The following is a 22,792-nucleotide window of genomic DNA, read 5'->3' as shown; positions in this document are numbered from 1 at the left end:
GGAGCAGGAGTAGGTCATCTAGCCCTTCGAGCCTGCCCCGCCATTCAATAAGATCATGGCTGATCTGAAGTGGATCAGTTCCACTTTCCCGCGTTCTCCCCATAACCCTTAATTCCCTTGTCTATCAGAAACCTATCTACCCGTGATATTCAGCGAGGTAGCCTCCACCACTTTCAACGGGCAGAGAATTCCAGAGATTCACCACCCTTTGTGTGAAGAAGTTCGTCCTCAACTCCGATCTAAACTGTTCCCCGCCCCCCCCGCTTATCTTGAGGCTGTGCCCTCTCGTCCTGCTATCCTTTCTAAGCGGGAAGCACCATGGCATCTTTGACATCCACATGAGTGGGCACCTTTGAAAGGGCGGCACTCCCTTAGTACTGGCATTGTCGGAACGCCAGCCTGGATTAAGATCGTGAATGGACAACGGCTTTGTTTTGAATGTGAACATTTTGAACTATTGTGATCATGTTGGAAATGGGTGGTTTCCAAAAAAAAGATAAAAACACCTGTTATGATAGAATCAAAGAAAAATCCCCTTGCGGTTGGCAGGAATAAACACTGGGTGATGTAAGTAAGTGAGTGCAGTATAAATAATACCAGATTCTAAAGGGGAGTTTAAGGCTGAATATTTAGCTCCATGAGCCATCTGCATCAAATTGTTGCTTTTTTTATTAGTTGGGGTGATTTTGGAGTTGTGCGAAGGAGTGGGGGAGCGGGGAGTGGGTGAAGGAACATTGGAATCCAGAAATCAGTTAGCAACCTCCACAACCGTGCTCCTCAATGTTTGGATCTTCAAGAACAACTGTTTGACCCACTTACCGTTACGCTGAAACAGACAACAAAGAGTTTCACAAGAGTGTTCCAGGGTTGAATTTTGTAAATCCCCCACCATCCAGAAGCTAAGGAGATTTGGCACATCCGCTCTGACTCTCATCAACTTTTTCAAATGCACCGTAGAAGGCATTTTCCCTGCTTGTATCACACCCCAAAAGACTACAAAGAGTCATGAATGAAGCCCAATCCATCACACAAACCAACCTCCTATCCGTTGGCTCTGTCTACACTTCCCGCTGCCTCGGAAAAGCAGCCAGCATGATCAAGGATCCCATGCACCCTGGACATTCTCTCTTCCACCTTCTTCCGTCAGGAGAAAGATACAAAAGCCTGAGGTCACGTACCAGCCGACTCAAGAACAACTTCTTCCCTCCTCCCTGTAGACCTTTGAAAGGGCATCTTACTTTATGGAAGTGGATCAGATATTTAGATAGGATAGTGACAGTAAAATTGGAGTAATGCTTTCAGATAGCATAGGGTTATATATTGGACAAGGGAATGGAGGACTCGAGTTCTGCAATATAAATAAGGTAGATTACAGGATATTCCTTTATCCAGGAGCTGGGCCTGACTAACTGGATTCGCAGAAACAGTTGTTTTTCCGACATTGGAATGATGTAAGGGAAGGTTTGATTTAACACCAAGGAAGATGTTAACTTTTGACAATGCATTCCATATTCCTCTGTTAAGAAGAGGTGTAATAGTATTGTCACTGAACCAGAGACCCTGGGTAATGCTCGGGGGACCCGGGTTCGAATCCCACCACAGCAGAGGGTGAAATTTGAATTCAATCAAAAAAAATTTGGAACTAAAAGTCTAATGATGACCATTAAACCGTTATTGATTGTCATAAAAATCCATCTGGTTCACTGCTGTCCTTCAGGGATGGAAATCGGCTGTCCTTATCTGGCCTGGCCTACATGTAACTCCAGGTCCACAGATCCATAGCAATGTGATTGACTCTTAACTCCTCTTTCAAATGGCCTAACCAGTCATTTCAGGAGCAATTAGGGGTGGGCAGCCAGCGACATCCATGCCCCACAAATGGATAAAAAAAGAATGCCCCAAAGTGCCTCACAGCCAATGAGTTACTTCTGAGATGATGTTGTTGTTATTTTGTCGGAAACATGGAAGTTGAGTTTCAAACAGCAGACTCTCCCTGAATGTGATGAACAGATAATCTGCTCCTTCCTAGCGCTGGTTAGGAGATAGGTACTCACCCAGGAATGATTTCCTTCTTCTGCTTCATATAATGGCGAGGGATTTTCAGTACAAAATTCTCTAACTGAGAGGGAGGAAGATGGGGCTCTTGGTCTAATGTTTAATCCAATGGACATTGGTCCTCTCCTTCAGTATGACACTGAGTGTGACCTAGATGATGTGGCCAAGTCTTGTCTCAGGTGAAAGTGTTACTGACTGAGCCATGGCGGACACTAGGAAGATAACCTTTCGTAGAATGTAAATCATGTTTGCCAATGGCCCAGGTTCAATCTCTGTCCTGGTAATTCATGGAGACCTTGCCTTCTCGACTTGCCCTACTCTTGCAGAGTGATGTCCCTCCAGCTACGAGTAGCCAAAATGTCTTTCCCTAATGCAGAGAGATGCCTTTGGAGCAATAACTTGGGGCGACACCATGGTCAGCACTGCTGCCTTATAGCGCCAGGGACATGAGTTCCATTCCCGACTTGGGTCACTGTATGCACATTCTCCCTGTGTCTGTGTGGGTTTCCCCTGAGTGCCCCGGTTTCTTCCCACAGTCCAAAGATGTGCAGACTAGGTGGATTGGCCACGCTAAATTGCGCCTTAGTGTCAGGGGGATTTGCTTGGGCAAACATATGTGGCTATGGGGATAGAGCCTGGGTGGGATTGTGGTCAGTGCAGACTCGATGGGCCGAATGACCTTCTTCTGCGTCGTAAGATTCTATGATTGTATGATTCTAACTAAAGGATCAGAGCATGGCGGTGCTTTTTATAAGAGTCTGTCATAAGATGTGGGTCTGAGTTGTATTGGGAGAATTGCAATGGGATTTTACGCCAATGGGTTTCCAACATTTTGGCAGATGCACTGCGCCCACCTGCTGTGGGCTGGTGGGGAGAATTCTGCCCACAGTTTGTTCCAAGCATAGCCAGTTTATTTATAGAATAGAACAGAAATTGTTCAAAGTATGGAGTAAGGCATTGGAGGGTCAACGTGTAATTCAATCTAAAACACAGGCATTCTGACACATCATTTATACAATTATACATTTCTCCCAGACATCCATAGCATGTGGTGGAGATTAACAATTCACCAGGTGAGAAAGGAAGAACTTGGATTTGTATTGTAAGAACAAGTCTGGGGGATAATATTTCAGATATACATGGGGTACAGATACAACTGAAAAGATTAATGTCACAGCTCTTTGGAGGCAGACAGTCCCCAGATTTCCATTTTGGGTGAAGAAGTTTTTCCTTGCATTACCCTAACCCTAAGTTGAAGATTATGCCCCTTCTTCTGACGTTACCCCCTCCACCCAGAGGAAATAGTTTCTCTCTATCTACCCGATCACGCCTTTTAATCATCTCAAAGATCTCAATTATACTCTTATTGACAATCTACGCTACACGCGCTCTGAAGCCAGTGTATTCTTCCTGAGGAGCATTGCCAGATATGATCTGTGATAGTTGTAGTGTAGTTTCCACCTGCTCCAATCCAACCCCTTTGAGATCATAGAACCCCAACAGAAGGAGGCCATTCAGCCCATCGAGCCTACACCAACCACAATCTCACCAGGCCTTATCCCCGTAACCCCACATATTTACCTTGCTAATCCCCCTGACACTAGGGTCAGTTTAGCATGGCCAACCTACCTAACCAGCACATCTTACGGACTGCGGGAGGAAACCAGAGCATCTGGAGGAAACCCATGTAGACAAAGAGGGGAAACATGCAGACTCCGCACAGACAGTGACCCGAGGTTGGAATTGAACCTGGGTCCCTGGTGCTGTGAGGCAGCAACGCTAACCACTGTGCCACCCATGCCGCCCCTATGATAATGAACATTCCATTTGCCTTTCAAATTATTTCCTGTGTCTCTTCACTAGATTGAAATGATTGCCTCACACGGGCTCCTACATTTCGACCTACTCCTCCTCCCACCATTATCCAATCCCAGAAAGAGGGCTTATCTAGCTTGCAGAGGGAGCACCAAATAGTAAAAGGAAGTAAATCTAGGCTATTTTGTTTGTCACCAACAAGCTACTTTGCCTCTTCCTGAAGTAGGTGAACCCGGTACAGCTGAGGTTAACTCAGGAAGTTGTAGATTCTCTTTTCAAGGCTGCTTGTGTTTTGCCCATGTGGTTTAAACAGCTTCTCAGTGACACTCTGCTATCAATACAATCCCCGGGTACTCTGCCTCTTCTCAACCACTTGTCAATTTAGAAAACAAAAATTGCTTAAATGCTTGGCTTGGGTTCACTCCCAGTGGTTTGATTTTTAACTCTTACCAGTCATAGAGTCAGAGCAATACAACATTGAAACAGGCGCTTGGGCCCAACCAGTCCATTGGCAGCAATGGTGCCCTCCCAACTAGCCCCAGTTGCCCGCATTTGGCCCATATTCCTCTAATCCTTTCACTTCCATATACTTATCCAAATGATTTTTAAACGTTGCTATTGTACTATAATGACTTCAATCATTGAGGGGGTCCTATCAAAGTATGAACATCTTGATTAAGGATCTAATTAATGGGCCAATCAGGGAATCTTTGCCTTGCACTAAACCAGGAGTGTCAGTTCCTCTGGAGGTAGACTGTTGCCCGATTGCACTCAGTGTACTGCTATTACACTTGCAGATAAAGGATTTTGGTGAAGGGACTTTTGGCTTTTGCAGACTTACTACATGTACCTGCCTCCACAACTTTCTCTGGCGGCTCATTCCACACATGTACCACCCTCTGTGTGAAGTAGTTGCCCCTCGGAGCCTTTGTAAACCTTTCCCCTCTCACCTTACACCTACGCCCTCCAGATATTACAGTTTGGGGATGAGCAAGGTCGGACAGTCTTGCCCTGAGTGTGTTCACCCTATCTATGCCCCCAATGATTCCCTTTCGGGAAGGCAATTTACTGTCGTGATCTGGGCTAGGCCTGAGTGTGACTCAGGGTTTGTTGCTCAGGGTGAATAAATGCTGGGTCTTACCAGCATCACTCATCCAGAATTAATACAGAAAATAAGGGGATGGGAACATAGAACCCAGGCGTCATAGCAACATGTCACGTGGAGTGAGCAGTGAAGTCAGTAAGAGGAACCCCTGATCAGATTATTAAGATTAAGACCATGATGTTTGCATCGGCCTGTCCTGAACCAGGTTGTATGTGGGTTTAACCCTCTAACTGAATGGATGTAAACGCGAGTAAATTCTCGGCTTTACAAGATGTAAAGATAGTCTGCATCCTGAATGAAAGATTTAAGGGTTTTTTTGTTAGCACAGGGGAAGTTCTGATAGGCAGGGGAATTAACAGTTATGGGGAGAACGCGGGAAAGTGGAACTGATCCAGTTCAGATCAGCCATGATCTTATTGAATGGCGGGGCAGGCTCGAAGGGCTAGATGGCCGACTTCTGCTCCTACTTCTTATGTTCTTTTTTCATTTTTTTTACTACGCTAAGTTCTTACTGAGCTGCCAAGGTTTATTCGGCATTATAGTAACTAGTTTATTATGGTAACTATGAGATGGCCTTAGTGGCATTATTACGAGACTATCCAGAAACTCAGCTAATTTTCTCGGAACCCAGATTTGAATCCTGCCACGGCAGAGGCAGAATTTGAATTCAATAAAAAATATCTGGAATTAAGAATCTGCTGATGACCATGAAACCATTGTGGATTGTTGGAAAAACACATCTGCTTCACTAATGTCCTTTAGAGAAGGAAATCTGCCGTCCTCACCCGGTCTGGCCTACATATTACGGTAATGTGGTTGACTCTCAACTGCCCACTGAAATGGCCCAGCAAGCCATTCAGTTCAAGGGCAACTAGGGATGGGCAATAAATGCTGGCCAGCCAGTGATGCCCATGTCCCACAAATGAATGGGTAAAACAATTAGACCATGGGTTTGATTCTTTTGAAGAACAGTGTTAACCATTGGGATTGACTTTACTGTTGTCACATTATAAGAAAGATGTGGAAGCATTGGAAAGGGTGCAGAGGAGATTTACCAGGATGTTGCCTGGTATGGTGGGAAAGTCTTATGAGGAAAGGCTGAGGGACTTGAGGTTGTTTTCATTAGAGAGAAGAAGGTTAAGAGGTGACTTAATTAAGGCATACAAGATGATCAGAGGGTTTGATAGGGTGGACAGTGAGAGCCTTTTTCCTCGGATGGTGATGGCTAACACGAGGGGACATAGCTTTAAATTAAGGCGTAGTAATTATAGGACGAATGTCAGAGGTAGGTTCTTTACTCAGAGGGTAGTAAGGGTGTGGAATGCCCTGCCTGCAGCAGTTGTGGACTCGCCAACTTTAAGGGTATTCAAATGGTCATTGGATAGACGTATGCATAATACTGGAATAGTTTAGGCTAGATTGGTTCCACAGGTCGGCGCAACATCGAGGGCTGAAGGGCCTGTACTGCGCTGTAAAGTTCTATGTTCTACAAGCTTCACTGTTTTTTTCAGTGATGTGGGTACGTACTCATGGTGATGGTAGCGTTTGGACAAGTTCAGTCAGTTTGACTGACCTTCATTTACGTAGCATCCTAATGACATATTTCAAGCACTTTGCAATGGCTTATCACTCGGATTTGGTGGTGCACAGTAAGATCCCATAAGCCAGTGCTAAGTGGTGCTGCAGTGCGGGGGCGGGGGGAGTGATGGGGGGAAATGGTTGCGGTGGGGGGGGGCGGGGGGGGGGGTGGGGGGGCTGCAGTTTAGCTTAGGAGTCAGGCTTAAACCCACAATATTGTAACTTCAGGCTGAATTCCAAGCTCTCGCTGCACGGAACTACTTGTGTTGCAAGTATTTTCACATCTCATCTCATAATAATGGCAGGGGACACTGATCACAGGTTCCTGCACGCTAATGCTTACCTGTCATCAGTACAGGTAAGAAAACAACAAGATTATTTGGCCTCTGCTGTTTGTGGAAGCTTGCTTTGCATAAATTAGCTGTGGTATTTTCTACAATGGTGATTGGACTTTGAAAGTTCTTTATGATGTCCCGAGGCTACTAAAGGCCTAAGTTTCTCTTTCCTTCTTTGTAATTTAGGTAAAATGTGAGAGTTCAGGGAGTGTGAAAAAGCTATTTGAACCCTCTGGCTTGCCCTGCCACCCAGCCCCAGTTCCATTCCTTTTTTCACTGTCTCTTCCCTTTTCCTAGTTGAGCGATACCTCACCAGGCTCTCCTGAATCTGGACTGCCTCCAATTCCCTTTAATATCCTCCAACTGAATTGGGAGCTGAGATTCTAGCAGTGGGTCTGTTCAGCTTCTGGTGGTTTTGCTAAGATTATCCCCAACACCACAGTAGCATCAGTCCATCATACTATCTAGACAGCTCTTGGTGGTACACCCTGCCTTGCTGTGACCTGATGTGGGTATGCCGGCGTTGGACTGGCGTAAACACAGTAAAAAGTCTGACAACACCAGGTTTTAGTCCAACCTATTTATTTGATAATATACTCACAAGCTTTTGGGGTTAGTCCCTTCGTCAGGTGAATGGAGAGTTCTGGCCTCAGACAGAGCATATAAAGCACAGACAGTTTAGAGACCTGCCAGCTCTGCGCTCACTGGTCAACACTGTCCTCTTGCCTCACTTTAATAAGTCCCTTCACAGTTTTCAATCCCTACTTTGTCTCTCTCCTTCCTGTCTCTGAAATCTCTTCTAACCCTACAACAGCTCTGCGCTCCTCATGGCCTCTTGTGTATTCCCATTTAATCGCACTGCCATTTTTTCTCTCTTTCCCCTCCTAAACACTCAGCTCTTTAACCAATTGGCCACCTGCCTCTAATATCTTCTTAAGCGGCACGGTAGCACAGTGGTTAGCACTACTACTTCACAGCTCCAGCGTCCTGCGTTCGAATCCTGGCTCGGGTCACTGGCTGTGTGGAGTTTGCACATTCTTCTCGTGCCTGCATGGGTTTCCTCCGGGTACCCTGGTTTCCTCCCACAGTCCAAAGACATGTGGATTAGGTTGTTGGCCATATTGCCCCTTAGTGTCCAGGGATGTGTATGTTTGAGAGATTACTGGGTATGATATGGAGGTAGGGCCTGGGTGGGATTGTGTTTGGTGCAGACTCGAAGGGTCTCTTTCTGCACTGTAAGGTTCTATGTTCTAAGCAGCTTGGCTTTTGATCATACGCTGTAAAACACCTCCTGATCTTTTACTTTATGATGTTTTCTTTATTCTTTCATGAGATATCATTGGCTGGACCAGCATTTATTGCCCATCCCTAGTTGCCCTTGAACTGAGTGGCTTGCCAGACCATTTTAGAGGACAATTGAGAGTCAGCCACATTGCTGTGGCTCTGGAGCCACATGTGGGTCAGACCAGTTAAGGAGGGCAGATTTCCTTCCCTAAAGAAGGGGGGTTTCTGGTGATGGTTCACCAATGACAGTTGTCATGGCCACCATTGCTAAGACTAGCTTTAAGTTCCACGTTTATTAATTGAGTTTAAGTCAAACCAGAGGTGGGATTTGAACCAGTGTCCCCAGAGCATTATCCTGGCCCTCTCAATCAGCAGTCCAGTGACATTATCACTAAGCCACCATCTCCCTGAAATAATGTTAAAACAAATGAAGCAATGTAAGTACAAGTTGGGGTTGTTTTCGGGGCCAGTTTATAGATGGCCTGGCTTTGTGTTTTATCTTTACAATCCCTGACTGGCTATTTTAGCCTGCATTGCTTTCCCTATCAGTGTCACCATCTCCTCTGCCAACACTAAAAATTTGCATTCCAATATCGATTTCAAAAGAATTTTTTGTGTTTATTGTCCTTTCGTATTAAAACATCACCTGGTATTTCATGGAATTGCGTATTACATTGAAATTCTGACGCAGAAACAGGATGATGGTGTTTAAGATCTTTAAAGATTCCAGTGGGCAGATAGACAGTATCTGTTTCCTCCGATGTTGCAATCTGAACTCAGGAGGCATAGCCTTAAAATTGGAGCTAGACTGTCCAGAGGTAATGTTCGAAAGCACTTCTTTACAAGAAGGGTATTTTTTTAAATTCATTTTTGTGGCACGTGGGTGTTGTTGGCTCAGCCAGCATTTATTACCCATCCCTATCTGCCCTCCATTTTAGAGGGCATCTGAGAGCCAACCACATTGCTGTGGCCCTGGAGTCCCATGTAGACCAGACCAGGTAACGACAGCAGATTTCCTTCCTTCAAGGACATTAGTGAATCAGTTGGGGTTTTTCCAACAATCGGCAATGGTTTCATGGCTCATCATGAGCTATTTAATTCCAAATATTTCACTGAATTAAAATTTCAACCACCTGCCATGGTGGGATTCGAACCTGGGTCCCAAGAGCATTGCTCTGAGTTTTTGCATTGCGAGCCCAGTGATAATACCATCACTCCACTGCCTCCCTCCACTGCCTCCCTCCACTGCCTCCCCTTCACATCAAAGACTCTCTCTCGCTTTTCGAATGAAAGGCTGCTGAAACTGGGGTGGGTCAGTCAAATATTCAAGATAAGGGTTTGATAGTTTTTATTAGTTAAGAGAATTAAGGGCGATGGAACTAAGTCAGGTTGATGTAGTTAAGACCAAACACAACACAATTGACCTTTTGTCTTATCAGGCATGCAGCTTAACTGGTGCACTTTGGTGTTAAGCAGCACTGGTGTTAATGTTACTCCCTTACAAAGCAATGACTCAATTTCTGGAAAGGTACACCAGACATTTTTGATTTGATTTGATTTATTGTTAACGCATATACTAGCATCCAGTAAAAAGTATTGTTTCTTGTGCATTATACAGACAAAGCACACCTGTCATAGAGGAGGAAACGAGAGAGTGCAGAACGCAGTGTTACAGTCATAACTAGGGTGCAGAGAAAGATCAACTTCATACAAGGTAGGTCCATTCAGCAGGGAAGAAACTGTTCTTGAGTCAATGGGTATGTGTCTGCAGACCTTTGCATCTTTTCCCCTGCTGTTTTTCTAAGGTAGCAGGAAGCGTAGATAGTGTCAATGGATGGGAGGCTGGTCTGAGTGATGGACTGGGTTTTGTTTATGACCCTGTAGCTTCTCCTTGTCTTGGGCAGAGCAGGAGCCATACCAAACTGTGATACAACCAGAAAGAATGCTTTCCCTGGTGAAGCTGTAAAGGTTGGTGAGAGTTGTAGCTGACATGCCAAATTTCCTTAGTCTTCTGAGAAAGCCGAGGCATTGGGAAAAGCGATGGTTCACAAAGACTCACTACTGAATGAGGATTTGGGTTGGATTTCTGTTCGCTGAGAGTAACATTGGGGAGATTGACTGCTTGCCCAAGTGGTATCATTGAGTCGCAAAACAGTCACTGGCACGAACAGTCCTGAATGATTAAGCAGTGTAGGCCTATCCTCTTTGGAGTTTAACAGAATGAAGGGTAATCTCACCGAGGGGTAGAACATTTTTGGGCGATTTGACAGAGTAGGTGCTGGGAGGCTCTCTCCTCCTGACGGGAACATGGGGTCTCAGTCTCAGGGTGAAGGGTTGCAGTGAGAAGGCATTGCTTCAGTCAGGGGATTGTCAATCCAGTTCGCCCCCCCTCTGTCGTTGCGCGTGTTCAAGAATGAGATTGATAGATTTTTGGCTCAAAAGGGAATGAGTTGGGTGACTGGGTCAGAAAGTGGGATTGAGATGGAAGATTGACCATGATCGTACAGAACAGAAAACAGACTCAAGGGCTTTGGGTCTACTCCGGCTCCTATTTCTTACGCTGTTAAGTTCTTGCTTTCCAGCAGTGCCAGCCTAGTTAATCCTTAATTTTCAGCAGGATGATATACTCTAGTTTGATATGTTGGTATTATTTGGAACAAATGTCCTTTGCTGTAGTAAAAACAGAAAATGCTGGAAAATCTCAGCGGGTCTGACAGCATCTGTGGAGAGAGAATAGAGGCAAGATTTCGAGATGAGGTCAGCTCTGACAAAGAATGATCGAGAGTCGAAATGTTGACTCTACTCCCCAGCTCTGACGAAGAGTCATCTAAACTCAGATAAACATTGCCTCTTCTCTCCCCATAGATGCTTTCAGACCTGCTGAGATTTTCCAGCATTTTCAGATTCCAGCATCCACGGTATTTTGCCTTTATCCTTTACTGGAGTGTTACTTTAACAGTTTAATCGGTCAATGCTGGTTAGTCTTTCTTCAACAACTTGTTCTTCCAGCACTTTGCTGTTCAATGTTTTAACAATCAGTATGTGTTACATTATATTCCTCAATGATAAATTCTGCAATGGTTGTTTCTGTTGATTGGGAATTTTATTCTGTCGGGTGCTCCGATTGTAGCTGAGGAAGTGTGTTGAAACCCTGATGTCCATTGTGTATGATAACACCAAGATAAAAAGTGTAGGAAACCCAATCAATCAATAGCTTTGTTCGTGGGATGCGAACATCACTGGCAAGGCCAATATTTATTGCCCATCCTAGTTGCTCTTGAGAAGGTGGCGGTGAGTCTCCCTCTTGAACCACTACAGTCAGGGAAGCGATGACCTGGTGGTATTATCACTAGACCATTCATCCAGAAACTCAGCTCATGTTCTGGGGACCCAGGTTCGAATCCCACCACACTAGATGGTGGAATTTAAATTCAATAAAAAAAATCTGGAGTTAGGAATCCACTGATGACCATGAACCAATTGTCAGAAAATCCCATCTGGTTCACTAATGTCCATTAGGGAAGGAAATCTGCCATCTTTATCTGGTCTGGCCTACATGTGACTCTAGAACCACAGCAATGTGGTTGACTCTGAACTGCCCTCCAAGGGCAATTAGGGATTGGCGATAAATGCTGGATAGCCAGTGACGCCCATGTCCCATGAATGAATAAAACAAAAGTCCTAGTTGACCAGAGGAAGTTTGGAAACCACTACAAATTGGGGAAACAGAGCTATATCTGGGGATCAGTCTGTGACGATAATTTACCAGAAAATAACACACTGAAGACACTTTGCAATTTCTTTAAAACCCTGTGGAATCTGGAGTTGTTTTTTGGGAGGTTTGAAAGTGGCTTTTAAGAGTTTGTATCCATTGTAAATGGATCAATTATAATTTTCTTGGCTATTAAGAAATGCTGGTCCATGTGATCTGGCAACGCTTTGACCAATAGGAAGGAAGTTAACATACAAAAGTTACAAAGCAGAGCCACGGGCAAAGGAGAGCTGCAGCAGAGGGGAGAACAGAGAAGGCACATTTGCAAGGAGCTGCGCGTGTGCAATACCCGTAAACAGAACAGAAAGCCAAAAGCAGTGTTAGGGCAGAGGTTGTGAATTGAACAATCCTACAGCTGTGCGTCAGTTTTGTCAGAGCCAGCCAGAGCATTTACTGAAGTTTCATAAAGGAGTCCGACAAAGGTGTCTCTGGGGAATCTGTGCCATCAGGTTGCCATAAGGATGTTCTGGAGGAGTGTGCCATCCAGGTGACAATTGTCTCTGGGGGGCTGCGATGGGTGCAGATAATTCCAGGACCAATGTCTGGTGAGCGAGCAAAGTGTGAGATCTCACGTTCCCGAGGCCTGGTGGGAAAGAGTGTGAGGCTGCACTTGGTGGCACAGTTGTGCAGGGAGTGATACAAATGATGATAAACTTGTCAGATAGTCGTTAATGTATCTACTATTCAATGTGTAACTTCTGATTTGTGCTGACCATAATTTGCTAGTTAATTCATACTTAGTTTACTTGGATTTTGATTTGAGTTAAAAGTGGAGTCTTGTTGGTAATCTCTTCATTAGCAGGGGGGTTTGGTAAATTTGGTTATTTTGGTTTGCGATTTCCTCCATGGGGATGTTAACAAGTGAGGCAGTTGCGTTTTTGTAGCGCGCGCGGGCAGATATCATGGTCACTGTTGAACGAGTGAGCACATTTGATGAAGTCAGCCATTGTGTCTGGTTTTAAACCAAAGCAAATTTCCTCACAACTCAGTCCCAGAAGCAAAAGATGACCAAGTGATGAGATTGAGCCATTTCTTTCCTGCGTGCTGTTAGCAGAGGGAAGGCCACCTGGGTGCCTATTACTGTTCTTCTTGTCATGCTATCGTACTTAAGCAAGGGGGCTTTGATGGCAGCTTCTGTCTTGCAACAAGAGCAGGAATTGAAGTTGACTGGAAGACCTTGGGCTAAGGTCTCACTGGAACAATGCCACTAACCTGCCACTCCTGCTTCCCAACCTTATATGATTAATCAGTGCCTACTCAGACACTCCAACATGGCAGCTACGTGTTGACAGCAACTGACTGTCACTCGGAGCCTCGTTGGCCTGGATGGGTGTTGATGCCCAGGTATTAATTGCTATCAGATGACAACTAACCGCATGCCTGCCTGACTCGATGGCAGGCAGGTCTGGCAGTATCTGAGCCTGGAAAGATTGTGCGTACGATATTATTCAGTGTAAAGTAACAACCTTCTCCAATCCTCTGTCTCCCAACCCTACCAGAAGACGGAGCTGCTCATTCTTGGGATGCGAGTGTAGTTAGCCAGGCCAGTGTTCATTACATCTCCAACTACCCTTCAGAAGGTGGTGCTGACGCACCTCATTGATGCACTCCAGGTGTGGTAGGTACACCCACAGTGCTGCTAGGGAGGGAGTTCCAGGATTTTGACCCTGCGGCAAGTGAAGGAATGGCCGATATATTTCCAATCAGGCCATCGCACGGCTGGAAGGGGATCAGTCACTGACCTCAAACTGCTCATGACAACTCACAAGTCTTGTCATCAGACCGGTTTCAAAGCGAATGCTTGAAATGCTTTCCTACATTGAAGGCGTTACATAAATGCAAGCTGATATGGTGGATACTCAAAGGTCGGCAGGGGTCGGGGGGGGGATGCAGGGGGAAATGACACACGAGTGAAACAAAGCTATTACTAAACTGGAAGGAGGCATTTCAATGCTGCGAGGATTGTTGCGCTAAAAACACTTCCCCTCAGTGGCACAGTTGGTTAGCACTGCTGCCTCACGCTGCCAGGGACTTGGGTTCAATTCCCAGCTTGGGTCACTGTCTGTGTACAGTTTGCACATTCTCCCCATGTCTGCGTGGGTTTCCTCTGAGTACCTCGGTTTCCTCCCATCGTGAAAGGTGTACAGGTTAGGTGGATTGGCCATGCTAAATTGCCCTTTAGTGTCCCAGGATGTGTAGGTTAGGGGGGTTAGCGGAGTAATTATGTGAGGTTATGGGGCTCGAGCCTGGGTAAGAAACTCTGTCAGAGTGATTTGGTGCAGGCTCAATGGCCCATTCCTGCACTGCTGGGATTCTAGGATTTTATGACTCCCATCTAATTCATTCCTTCTTTCTTGAAACATTACAAACTAAATGCTAACTGTTGAATCAAAGGTATTCTCTTGACTTTTTGAGCTGTTGTGTTAACCTGGCAGGGAGTTAATTAGGGAGTTACGAGACTTTGATTGCGGGCACTGAGATGTCGAATTGCCTTCCTGTAAGCGGGGGCTGCAGTTCTCACTCTGCTGTTGAAGGGATACGATCTGTTTTACTGAATATTTTGTCCAATTTCCCATCATTTATGGTTCGCGACCGAGGTTTCTCTGTGTTTCCCACGGCAATGTGTTGTATTTGCAAATAGTGTTTGTCAAATGCATATTCACGGTGACCGTGGGCCAGCGTTACCCCAGGCTGGCCTTCAGCAGACTCAGTAAGAAGTCTCACAAGACCAGGTTAGAGTCCAACCAGTTTATTTGTTGGTAATCTTACAAGCTTTCGGAAATGGTGTGCGAAGGAACACCGTTTCCGAAAGCTCGTAAGATTACTATCAAATAAACTGGTTGGACTCTAACCTGGTCTTCTGAGACTTCTTACTGTGTGTTGCAACTGTATAGGGCATTGGTGAGGCCGCAGCTGGAGTACTGTGTGCAGTTTTGGGCGCCGTACTTACGCAAAGATATTTTGGCCTTGGAGGGAGTGCAGAGGAGGTTTACTAGGCTGATGCCGGAGTTGAGGGGGTTGAGCTATGAGGAGAGGCTGAATAAACTAGGCTTGTACTCATTAGAGTTTAGAAGAATGAGGGGAGGTCTCATTGAGACGTATAAGATGATGAATGGGATGGATAGGATAGAGGTGGAGAGACTCTTCCCGCTCAGAAAGGATAATAGGACTAGGGGGCACAGCCTCAAGATAAAGGGGGGGACGTTTAGAACGGAGTTGAGGAGGAACTTCTTCACTCAAAGGGTGGTGAATCTCTGGAATTCTCTGCCCGTTGAAGTGGTGGAGGCTGCCTCGCTAAATATTTTTAAGACGCGGGTTGATGGGTTTTTGATAAGAGAGGGGATTAAGGGTTATGGGGAGAGGGCGGGAATGTGGAACTGAGCAGCGACAGATCAGCCATGATCTTATTGAATGGCGGGGCAGGCTCGAGGGGCTGGATGGCCTACTCCTGCTCCTATTTCTTATGTTCTTATGTCTACCCCAGTCCAACGCCAGCATCTCCACATCAGCAGACTGACAGAATTGGGTGGGATGGCGATGTTTCATCTCATCTAATGATGCTCTCCATTGTAATGAGGGAGAGTCAGCTTTTCCTGGATGTAAAACTGCATAGATAGTGGAATTTTACCACCTCATCCCCGCCCGAGGCTCAGAAGATCCTGCCTGAGGCCAAGGGCCGTTCTGCGAGCCTCGCCTGCCCTGGGACGGGCGTGCCAGTAAAATTTCAGCTGGTGGCTTCCCCTCCAGTTATGTTGCCCTCAAATAAGAATATCATAGTTTCTCAGCTTGTTTTACCCTCTTGGCAATGGGGAATGCCCTCTCACCCTCACACATGCCACCCAAACGATGAGGTGAAGTTGATCCAGCGCTGACCTGTTCTGTGGCCAAAGTGTGGCCTCTGTTCCCTGACGAGCCTGGCTCTGAACTGCTCCCTCTGCCTTTCACTCCCTGAGGGATCGCTGAAGTTTTATTCAAAGCCAGCCAGTTATCTGGACCACCATGTGTAAGGAAGGTTGTTTGAATGACAGACACTGCCACCCCTGCCAAAGGGGAGCCTAGGTCTGGAGAACGCCATGGGTTCCTGAGTTGTTGGTTTGGATTGGTTATTGGACAGAATGTCGATAGATGGGGCACTTCCATCTTCTCTCCTTTTTTATAAAGGAGGATATACTTGCTCTGAAGATGGTGTAGCCAATGTTAATGTCAATGATTGCTGGCATTTGGAGCAGATTGCCCTCAACCGAGAGATTGAGTAGAATGGTCCCTTCGGGAGAATGAACTCATTGACACAGCGGAGATTCCGAGGGAGCTGAGGCAGTGAGATGCCTACAGATTGGGCGGGATTTTCTGGCAGTTCCTGCCAGCAGGATCTTCTGGCTCCACCCAGCCACCCACTGGCCACGGGTTCCCCGATTGCGAAGGGTTCGAGTGGTGGGGAATCCGTTGCGGGATCGGTAGAGTCCGTCGCTGGCCAGTAGTGAGTGTCGTAACGCACTCTGCAAGTGGGCAGAAAACCTCATCTGTCGCTTCTCTGTAAGCTGTGCACACCACCCCCCCCAAACCCCGCGTCACTACAGATAAGATAGTGGCATGGGCTGGTCTGAGTCCTTCAAGTGGCTATTAATTTGACCCTTAATAAGCCCAGGGATGTGTGGGCTGTCCAACGCCTCTGCAGTTAACATAGAACATAGAACACTACAGCACAAACAGGCCCTTCGGCCCACAAGTTGCACCGATCATATCCATACCTACCAGGCCGTAGAACTATCTGTCACTCCCAATCCCATTAAATCCCATGTACTCATCCAGAAATCTTCTAAAAGACCCCAGCGAGTTTGCCTCTACCGCCACCGACGGCAGCCGATTCCACTCACTCACCACCCTCTGAGTGATAAACTTACCCCCTAACATCTCCTCTGTACCTGCTCCCCAGCACCTTAAACCTGTGTCCTCTCGTAACGACCATTTCAGCCCTGGGAAATAGCCTCCGAGAATCCACCCTGTCTATACCTCTCAACATCTTATAAACCTCTATCAGGTCGCCTCTCAACCTTTGTCTCTCCAGGGGGAAGACACCTAGCTCCCTCAACCTATCCTCATATAAGGCATGCCTCCCAATCCAGGCAACATCCTTGTAAATCTCCTCTGCAGTTGTTGCCATGAAATTTCACACAGGCTTGGGGGCCAGCAGGTAGGTAATGCATTACGAGCCCACTTGTCTTCAGCGGGTGAATATAAAATCATTCCCTAAAAATAGCCGGTGCAGAAACCAGCGGAAGGTGGCCCGCCTGGGCCAACATTTCCCCATCTGCCATTACTAAGTTCCAAGCAGGAGATTAAATTTCGAATCTCATTTTGCTCCATCTGTGTTTGGAATAGTGGTAAAGGCTCCCTGTGGTGTGTGACATTGAAGGATAGAAGCCCCTCTCAGCGAGATGACCTTGGTGCCTGCAATTCATTTTGATGTCCTCTGACAAAGGGACAGGAAAGCTGGCCGGGCCTCCTGTTTCCCTTCAGCTTGGTCAGGGTCGTCCGTTGTGGCTCTCCATTTAATTTCCTGGGACAAGGGCATCGCTGGCAAGGCCCGCATTTATTGCCCAACCCTAACTAACGCCCCGTGCAGCTGCAGCAAGACTTTCCTACTTTAACACTCCAGTCCCACTCCTTTACAAACCGCCTGACTTTGTTGGGTTTTACTGGCCAGGTTATTCTGTTTCCACTAAATTTGCAATCCAAATTTCGAAGGAATGTTAACTCTGTTGCCCCAGGCATTCAGCAACGGAAACGCGTTATACGTTGGACCCGCGGACGGCAGGGTGAGACAGGGCTTAGCGCCGCTGCCTCAGAGTGCCAGGGTTCGATTCCCGGCTCGGGTCACTGCCTGTGAGGAGTCTGCTCGTCCTCCCCGTGTCTGCTTGGGTTTTCTCCGGGTGCTCCGGTTTCCTCCCACAGCCTGAAAGACGCGCTGGTTGGGTGCATTGACCATGTTAAATTCTCCCTCAGTGAACCCGAGCAGGAGTGTGGTGACTAGGGGATTTTCACAGTAACTTCATTGCAGTGTTAATGCAAGCCTACTCCGGACACCAATAAATAAACTTTACTTTTACTTTTAAAATGATTTGAGAGGTTGTCAGTAAGGCCCATGTGGTATTGAAATAGTTTCAATCCCTTCTGGAACCCAGTAATCTTTTGCTCGTATTAACTGCGCAGCAGCTGCCCAGAAGGATCTGCCATTTTGTTCTCCAAATTCCTGCGTTCATTGGCAGCTGCCTCTCTCTTTGAGTTTGGCGTTTAGTTAAGGTCACAGGTTTCCTCCGCGGATCTTCACACACTGAATGGACCCTGGTAGAAGTCTGTGAATGGTTTTGTTTGAGGTGCCATCATTGTCCATGTGACCCTGATGGTCAGATTCCCTTGACATGTCAAAGCACAATGACCGGGACCTCCTGGCAACGGCAGCCTTCTTCTGTATAGGCAGCAGCTGAGACATACTGCGTTCATAGAATCATAGGATTCTACAGTCCAGAGGGAGGCCATTCAGCCCATCGAGTCTGCACCGACCACAATCCCACCGAGGCCCTATCCCCATAACCCTAGGTTGTCCCCCTGACACTAAGGGCCAATTTAAGATGGCCATCCACCTAATCCGCACATCTTTGGAGTGTGGGAGGAAACAGATCACCCGGAGGAAACCCACGCAGACATGGGGAGAATGTGCAAACTCCACACAGTGAATGACCCAAGTGTGAATCGAACCCAGTTCCCTGGCAGTACAAGGCAGTGGTGCTAACCACTGTGCCACACTGCTGCCCTAGCCCTTCACCTGTTCCTTTATGGGTCCCACTGTGGAGCACCTTCTGGAGCACACTTTTTCTGGCTTTTTCTGCACTCCCCTCTTTCTCTGCTCCTCACCTTCACCACCACAAGGAGCTTCTGATGGGTGTTCCAGAATGTACAAGCCTCTCCAGCACATCATGATGGTAATCTATTGCAGAAGACCATATGGACATAATCCTTTATACAGCATTGGTTAGGCCCCAGCTGAACTCTGGGCACTTTGGGAAGGACGTCAAACGCTTGACAAGGTGCAGAGGAGATTTACTTGAAAGTTGTGTGGAGAGATCAGAGAAGCTGGCTTCCTGCATTTCCTCCAGGTGCTTTGGTTTCCTCCCATGGTCCAAAGATGTGCTGGTTTGGAGGATTGGCCATGCTAAATTGTCCCTTAGTGTCCTAAGATGTGCAGGTTAGGGGGATTTGCCATGCTAAATTGCCCCTTAGTGTCCAAAGATGTGCAGGTTAGGGGGATTTGCCATGGTAAATTGCCCCTTAGTGTCCTAAGATGTGCAGGTTAGGGGGATTTGCCATGGTAAATTGCCCCTTAGTGTCCAAAGATGTGCAGGTTAGGGGGATTTGCCATGGTAAATTGCCCCTTAGTGTCCAAAGATGTGCAGGTTAGGGGGATTTGCCATGGTAAATTGCCCCTTAGTGTCCAAAGATGTGCAGGTTAGGGGGATTTGCCATGGTAAATTGCCCCTTAGTGTCCAAAGATGTGCAGGTTAGGGGGATTTGCCATGGTAAATTGCCCCTTAGTGTCCAAAGATGTGCAGGTTAGGGGGATTTGCCATGCTAAATTGCCCCTTAGTGTCTTAAGATGTGCAGGTTAGGGAGATTTGCCATGGTAAATTGCCCCTTAGTGTCCAAAGATGTGCAGGTTAGGGGGATTTGCCATGCTAAATTGCCCCTTAGTGTCTTAAGATGTGCAGGTTAGGGAGATTTGCCATGGTAAATTGCTCCTTAGTGTCCAAAGATGTGCAGGTTAGGGGGATTTGCCATGGTAAATTGCCCCTTAGTGTCCAAAGGTGTGCAGGTTAGGGGGATTTGCCATGGTAAATTGCCCCTTAGTGTCCAAAGGTGTGCAGGTTAGGGGGATTTGCCATGGTAAATTGCCCCTTAGTGTCCTAAGATGCAGGTTAGGGGGATTTGCCATGATAAGTTGCCCCTTCATGTCCAAAGATGTGTAGGTTAGGGGGATCGGCCATGCTAAATTGCTCCTTAGTGTCCAAAGATGTGCAGGTTAGGGGGATTTGCCATGGTAAATTGCCCCTTAGTGTCCTAAGATGTGTAGGTTAGGGGGATTAGCCATTTTAAATGTGTGGGATTATGGGGATAGGACAGAGGGTCAGGGTGGGATGCTATTTCAGAGAGTTGGTGCAGACTCGATGGGCTGAATGGCCTCCTTCTGCACTGTCGGGATTGCCTGGTGCGAAGGTTCGAAGCTTGGATTGTTCTCTGGAGCGGAGAAGGTTAAGGGGAGATGAGCTGGAGCTTTCCGAAACAGGGCGTGGGTTGCGATGGAGTGAATAGGGAGAGGCCGTTTCCACTCGGGAGAGGGCCGGTAACCAGGGAACAGAAGCAGAGGGAGGATTCTGTCTGCGCAGAGAGATGGAATGCTGCTGAAAGAGCGCTGGAAACAGATTCAGGGTCAACTCTCGAAAAGATGAATACTTGGAAAAGGGAGGAATCTTGCCGGATTGCGAGGAAAATCTGGGACAATTGGCTGGCTCTCTCGTAGAGTTGGCGCGGACACGGCGGGTCAGGTGACCCCTGGTGATGTCTGATTGTTCGGCTTCTCATTCTGTGAGGCACTTGGCGTTGGGAAGGTATTCCATTCTAAAGACAAATAGCAGCAAGCGGAGGGAGCCAAGCTGAAGGCGACTGGATAATTGCGGTTGGGAATTGTTCCACGTGAGCGACCCAAACTCGATCAGAAGCACCGCGTGCACCTCCCTGATCGCCCAGTGGCGGGGTGGAAGTCATTCACTTTCTGTGGAGCGACAAAGGTGGGGAGGGAGAGCAGGGATAACCGAAGGTATAAGGAGTTTATATTACGAGGAAAGGCATACGCTGTTTTTGTTGCTTTCTTTGGAAGGGATCTGATTTGCTTTGGCTGCGGTGCTGTTTTTCAGAATCTCGAAGGAGACTGGCAGAGTTGATCCAGACAAATTATTCCCTGTTGTCAGAAGATTCAAATACCACTGGGGGCACTTGCAGGAAGAAAGCAACAAAGCCAAGGGCTGGAAGTCGAGCGCATTTTTTGCAATTACGTAGTATTGACTTGTGGAATGAGCTCTCGGGCAGGGTAGAGGTTCCAGAAAGGACCGTAAATAGATTGGAGCAGGACGTGGAGTGTGCGTCTGAGGAGAGAAGGGGCTGAGGGCTGAGATGAAATGGAGGGAAGTAAGGCCAGTGGAGTGACGGACTTGATGATGGCGTGGCAGGTGTGGGGAGCAGGGGAGCTCCAGGTCCACAAAGACTCCAGTAAGTCTCACAACGGACACTGTGTGTACGGTTAGGAGGATGTGAGCTGCGAAGAAAGGTCGAACAAACTTGGATTGTTTTCAGCAGAGCGTCGGAGGATGGAGGGGGAACCTGGTAGAGGTTTACAAGACTGAGACAGGCTTGGATAGGGTGGATTGTCAGAGTCTTTCTTCCAGGGTCGAAGGGGGCATGGACAGAGAGTGAGAGGGGAAAGTCTAAAAGTGATGTTAGGCGCAAGTTTTTCACACAGAGCCTGGTGAATGCCTCAAACATGCAGCCGGAGGAGGTAGTGGGAGCGGATCCTATAACAATTTTCAAGAGATGCTGGATAGACACATGAATAGGCAGGGAATAGCATTCCTACAGTGCAGAAGGAGGCCATTCAGCCCATTGAGTCTGCACTGACAACAATCCCACCCTATCCCCGTAACCTCACATATTTACCCTGCTAACCCCCCTGACAATAGGGTCAATTTAGCATGGCCAATCCACCCTAACCCCCCTGCGCATCATTGCACTGTGGGAGGAAACCGGAGCACCCGGAGGAAACCCACGCAGACACGGGGAGAACGTGCAAACTTCACAAAGGGGGACCTGGTAGAGGTTTACAAGATTGTGACGGGCTTGGACAGAGTAGATCGTCAGAGCCTTTTCCCCCAGGGTCAAAGGGGGTCAATGACTCAGCAGCATCGGTTGAAAGTGAGAGGAGGAATGTTTGAAAGAGATGTACGGGGTGGGTTTCTCACGCAGAGGGTAGTGAATGCCTGGAGTGTTAGAGGAAATAAAGGGATTATGTAGAGGCAAGGAAACATCAGATTAGAGAGGCATTTGTGACAGTACAGACTTGGTGGGCCGAAGGGTCTGTTCCTGTGCTGTTACGTTCTTCATTCTTTGATACTGTCAGAGCTGCAGATGTCATATTTTGTCACCGTGATGAGGCTATTTTTCAGACCGATGCTACAGCTTCTGGGTCGAACTGTGTGGCTTATCTCCTGAGAGCACATTGTGCAGATTTAATTTCCTGCCACCGCATTCTTGTCTGTTTGTAACTCTTGTTACGCAAACAGCTTCCTGGCAATCCAGTGGTAAGGTTGGCTGGATGGGGAAGGGGGTTCCCCGTCTACCCACCTTTTCCTGGTGATAGGGAAACGCACGACTTTGAAAGAAAAAGTCCCCACCTTGCAAAGGTCGGGGTGGGGGGTGTGGTGGCGATGGTGAGGGGTGGGGAGTGTGCGTCTGTCTCCTCAGTACTTCACGTAGATTTGAAAAGTGGCTCATTGGGACTGGAAGTTTGCATCTGGCAATGCAAAACTTACAGGAACCAATCCCCTGAATCAGCTCACCTCCCCATCCCATTTCAGAAAGTGACATCAAAGCTGAGTAACACCAGTCTGTCAATGTTTTTTTAAAAAAAATCCCCTTTACTAACCTAGGAGGTTGTCGAAAACTCTTGCCATCTGTGTCCTTGCACGCACCATTCACCCCTTCCCCTCCTGCACTCACTGGCCCACGTCAGATTGTGGTCACCCA

At 47.1% G+C, this 22,792-nt stretch overlaps 1 long non-coding RNA gene across 3 annotated transcripts in view; it reads left to right on the top strand.

Annotated features, from left to right (window-relative positions):
- LOC145350653 (uncharacterized) overlaps positions 1-22,792 on the top strand; it is a 205,565-nt gene that overhangs the window by 98,739 nt on the left and 84,034 nt on the right. For all 3 annotated transcript variants that reach the window (XR_013888240.1, XR_013888239.1, XR_013888241.1), the window contains exon 2: positions 9,791-9,886. This is a non-coding gene — a long non-coding RNA (uncharacterized LOC145350653). The remainder of the gene's footprint in view (positions 1-9,790; positions 9,887-22,792) is intronic.

This window comes from Carcharhinus amblyrhynchos, chromosome 12 (genome assembly GCF_965287045.1).
Source record: "Carcharhinus amblyrhynchos chromosome 12, sCarAmb.v2.hapA, whole genome shotgun sequence".
Taxonomy (NCBI): domain Eukaryota; kingdom Metazoa; phylum Chordata; class Chondrichthyes; order Carcharhiniformes; family Carcharhinidae; genus Carcharhinus; species Carcharhinus amblyrhynchos.
The sequence above is the reverse complement of the archived record's forward strand: the minus strand, read 5'-3'. Positions and strand labels throughout refer to the sequence as shown.